The sequence below is a fragment of the Arachis hypogaea genome, chromosome 15 (assembly GCF_003086295.3).
Source record: "Arachis hypogaea cultivar Tifrunner chromosome 15, arahy.Tifrunner.gnm2.J5K5, whole genome shotgun sequence".
NCBI classification, from domain to species: Eukaryota; Viridiplantae; Streptophyta; class Magnoliopsida; order Fabales; family Fabaceae; genus Arachis; species Arachis hypogaea.
Genome location: NC_092050.1, coordinates 146751117 through 146756065, shown reverse-complemented (window position 1 = coordinate 146756065; position 4949 = coordinate 146751117). Strand labels below are relative to the sequence as shown.

General features: G+C 38.3%; 1 non-coding gene across 1 annotated transcript; it reads left to right on the top strand.

The window, feature by feature from the left end:
• Positions 1 to 276: 276 nt before the first annotated feature.
• On the top strand, positions 277 to 384 carry LOC112752573 (small nucleolar RNA R71). Its single transcript, XR_003177004.1, has one exon. It is a non-coding gene; the product is annotated as a small nucleolar RNA R71 (small nucleolar RNA).
• The last annotated feature ends 4565 nt before the right edge of the window (positions 385 to 4949 follow it).

Genomic DNA, 4949 nt, shown 5'->3' with positions numbered 1-4949 from the left:
TTGGTTTAATTACATCTTCTTCAGTAGGTTGGTCATTTCACATATGCTTTGGGTAAGAGCAGTAGTTTCAACGCTAAAGGAAACCTCTGCAACAGCTTTTGAGTGGCTACGCCTCGGCCTGTGATTCCTAGTGGACTCAGCTAAGTCGCTGATCAGTTTTCATGCTTCATCTGTGGTTCTGTACTTTTTAATAGAACCATTACTAGCACCATCTAGTGTGGTCTTATCTTGGGGGTTCATGCCTTGAGTGAAGTAGCTGATCAATACTAGTCTATCAATCATGTGATGGGGGCATGCGTCTAGAAGGTTCTTAAAACGCTCCCAGTATTCATAGAGAGTCTCTGAGTCACTTTGAACAATGCAGGAGATCTCTTTTCTCAGTATATCTGTGACTTCAGCTGGAAAGTATTTTCCAAAAATTCTCTCCTGAGTGTATCCCAGTTGGTAACAGTCGCTTCAGGTTGGGAGTAGTATCACTCCCTTGCTTTTTCCTCAAGAGAAAACGGAAAAGCAGTTAACAGAATAGAAGTTTCATCTGCACCATTACGCCTAACAATAGAACAGGCTGTCTGAAAATCCCTAAGGTGCTTAATAGCCTCTTGAGCAGGTAAGCCATGAAACTTGGGCATCAAGTAGATTAGTGCAGTCTTCAATTCAAAATCTACAGCCAGATTTGGATGATGCACTTGATAAGGTTGCAGTGTAAAATCTGGGGCTCCTGCCTCCTGGAGAGTAATCCTCCTAGGTGCTACCATGTTACCTGCATGTGAATCAACTGAATCAGTAGTAAATGAGCTTGTCTCGCTCTCAGATGGCGGTTCAGATTCGTCCTCAGATGAGACTGGTGAATCGATAACAATCACTTCACCACCCTCAGAGGCTAACCGACGTCGAGCTCGCCTAATACGTGAAAGAGTTCTTTCAATTTCAGGATCAAAAGCGGCTAAGCTCGGATCAGGCAACGAACGCGTCATTCAATGAGAAAGACATATAGCTCATGGTAACAAAATAAAAATAAAATATGCAAATAAAATAAAATATGTACACTAATTAATGATCTAGCACACTATTGCAACTCCCCGGTAACGGCGCCAAAAATTGATGCGTGGCAGAAGTTAGACCAATTGAGAGAGTTTTAATAAACTCTATGCGTTGCAAGTATAGCTCTCAACCAGCTAAAGTCCGCCTCACCAATTTAAAAAGGGTTGTCACAAATTCTAGAACCAAAAATACTGGGAGTATGAGTCCCAGGTCGTCTCCCAACGAGTTGCAGGAAAGATTGCTAATTTATTAATTAGAAATTTTCCAGAAGGTTTGAGTTGGATAATGAGTAATTAAAATAATTATAAATTAAAGCAATAAAAATAAGAATTATTATTAATATAAAAAGCCTTGACTAGGGAGTTGATTAATCAGAAGTTCTATCCTTGTTGGAATCTTCTCAAGTGTAGTGTGAAGAGTTCATTGTTCTCACTAAGTTAACCCTTACTGAGTAAAGAAAAGTCAAGTGATGGACTGATTCTTATCCATAGATCCTAGTCCTTTCCCTTGGGAAGGTCTAGCGTTAGTAGATATAGAATTAGCCAACAATGTTCAATTTTAACAAAGCACTTGAGCATTCCAACTCAAGTGTCTCCTCTTAATCAACCCCCATGTCAAGTAGAGAATTTACTCCATTGACATGGAATTAATATTCATAAAAATATAAGAAGACATAATAAATTAAATAAAATAAAATATAAAATTAAAATTAATTAAAAATAAAAGTAACTCTATATATTAATAAATTCAAAATGCAACATATTTATTTGAATAGGGTCAATGAGCAATGAATAAAAGTAAAGGAATAAGGAAACAAACTAAAGTGATGTCTTCGCGGAGGTAATGATTCTTCAGCATCCAAAATCCCAAGCAAAAGCATAAACTAATAATGTAAAACTAATCTAGATTCAGATCTAAAACTAAGAATAATCCTAATATCGATGTATCTGAACGTGTGTGGATGCCTCCTGAGTCTCTGTACGTTTCCTAGGTTTAATCTGTGTTTCTGGGCCGAAAACTGGGTCAAAATGCGGCCCGAAATCGCCCCCAGCGTATTCTGTTATTTCTGCAGATCGCGCAGGTCATGCGTACGCGTCGTCCACGCGTTCGCGTCATTCGGCGATTTTTCTTGTCACGCGTTCGCGTCGTCCACGCGGTCGCGTTATTCGTGCAGACTTCTATCCACGCGTTTGTGTCAGGCACGCATTCGCGTCACTGCGATTTCTTCATTTCGCGTGCTCGCGTGAGCCATGCGATCGCGTCAGTGTTCGCTGGTCATCTCCTTAGTTTCTTGTGTTCCTTCCATTTTTGCAAACTTCCTCTTCATTCTCCAAGCCATTCCTGCCCTATGAAGCCTGAAACACTTAACACACGGATCACGGCATCGAATGGTATAAAGGAGGGTTAAAATGTACTAATTAAAGGTTTCTAGGAAGCAAGTTTTCAACCATAAACAATGCTAGGAAGGAATTATAAAATTCATGCAATCTATATGATTAAGTAGGTAAAGACTTGATAAAACCACTCAATTAAACACAATATAAATCATAAAATAATGGTTTATCACTTACCACCACTTGTTCCAGGTTGAGATTTGATACTCTACTGACTCTAGGTCGTAAGATGTGGCCGGGCACTTTAACTCCTCGGAAAGTCCCCAAATGAGCTGAATTTGATATATATGATTGAGAAAAAGTATGCATAGACTCTTGGGAATGCACGCACGAGGGACTGTCCAGGGTTAGCTATTGGACATGTCGGATTGCCTTGATAACCGACAGATGAGACTCATCAGCCATAGGACAGGCATACATCATATATATATGTTTCTTTTGTTTGCTTGTGCATTATTTGGGTGTGCCTTTGTGATTACTATGCTTATTTTCCATAAATGCTACCTGTTGTATATGTATCTTACTTGTGCTTTCCTTGTCTGGTTTGTTTGTCTATGTAACTGAGATGCCCCTTGTTTGGCAGAGGAGTGACGAAGGCAGTTTCACTGGAGTTTTGGAGAATTGGAGGAAGATTAGAAGCTGAGGGGTTAAGTTAGAATTAAGTTAGAACCTGGGTACCTTAGCCAACTTACCTTGTATTATAGTTTTAAATTTTTAACTCTAAGCTCTAAATCTGAGTGTCGGAGTTCTAGAATTACCTTTGACTTTCCTAGGACCTTATATACTATGTATGTTGGTACCATTAGCATGCTGAGAACCCCTGGTTCTCATCCCATACATATGTTGTTTTTTTTAGATGCAGGACGAGAGGCACCTCGTTAGGCGTCTGGAGTTTCTATCACAGCGAAGTTGGGATGTTGTATTTTGGGTATTTTGATGTATATGTATATATTGTATAAACTTATCCCTTATTTTTTTTCGTCCATGTACCTCATAGAGGCTTCTGATAGAGAACTAAGGTTATTTTGAGTATTTTGGAAACTTGGAACTTGTATATATTTATGTAAATATCCTCCGGCCAGCCTTAGCTTTGCAGGTTGAGCCTGGAGTTTGAATATTTGTTTCCTTGACAATCTGTTCTTATCATATATATCTATCTTTACCTTTTCTTCATACGCAAGTAATCGTTAACTTGAGCATTGCGCTTTTATTTTTCACGTTTTTGCTTAGCCAACCTTCAAGACTCCTTGAATATTATATTCTTTCCATGATATTATATATGTATATTTTATCTTAAAGGCCGTAATACCACACCACCTCTGTTTTACGGCTTAAGCGTAAAGCTCTATGTAGTAGGGTGTTATAATCATTACTATCTCGCTTGATCTTGTAAACCCATTTGTTACCAATGACTTTCCGACTTGCTAGAAGTGCAATAAGTTTCTAGGTATGGTTCCTATGTAATGTCTCGATTTCTTCTTACATTGCTGTCATCCACATAGAAGCATCTGGATTGTGCATAGCCTCCATAAAAGTTGCTGGCTCTCCATCTTCTTTCAGAAGACAATATGCATCATGGCTTGTCAAAACAGAATTTGAGTGCCATGATGGTGTTTTTTTGTTTCCAGTAGATCGACGAACTTCTATATCATTGGCCTTTGCTTCTTGTTCTTCGTGTTTTGGTTCTGCTTCAGGAAAATCATCTTCTTTACATTTTCCATCTATTTGAATAGTGGTTATTTCTTTAATAGTGCTGTCGTTTTCTTGTTCTCTTTGAAATTCATCTTCTGCAAATGTTACACCTCAGCTGACAACTACCTTACGAGCAGTGGGATCCACAGGCGATACCCCTTAACTCCGTCAGCATAACCCAAGAATATACATTTTCTAGACTTTGGGTCCAACTTTATTCTTTCTTGAAATTTGTACATCACATACACAAAATAACCAAATATATGTAAAGAAGAATAATTAGGTGGCTTACCTTACCACATATCCGTTAGTGTCTTCAACCCAATTGCAGTTGATGATGGCCGATTTATCACATAATTGGTAGTTTTAACAGCTTCTACATAAAAAGAGTTGGCTAAACCTGTAGTTTGCAACATAGCTCGTGCTCTTTCTAGGAGAGTTTTATTCATTCGCTCTGCTACACCATTTTGCTAAGGCATATATGCAACTGTGAATTACCGTTAAATACTTGCTTGCTTGCAAAATGATAGAAAATTATCATTGATATATTCTCCTCCATTGTCTATTCTTAAACACTTGATCTTCTTTCCAGATTCAAGTTCTAACTTTGCTTTGAACTCTTTAAACATTGCAAACACGCCTAATTTCTTCTTGATTGGGTACACATATAGCCTCCTAGAGTAATCATCAATAAATGATACAAAATATTTTGCTCCTCCTAGAGACATCTTCGGTAATCCTCGTACATCAGAATGAATCAACTCTAAAATGTGCTTGCTCTGAGCATTTGATCTACCAAACGTCAATCTATGTTGCTTGCTT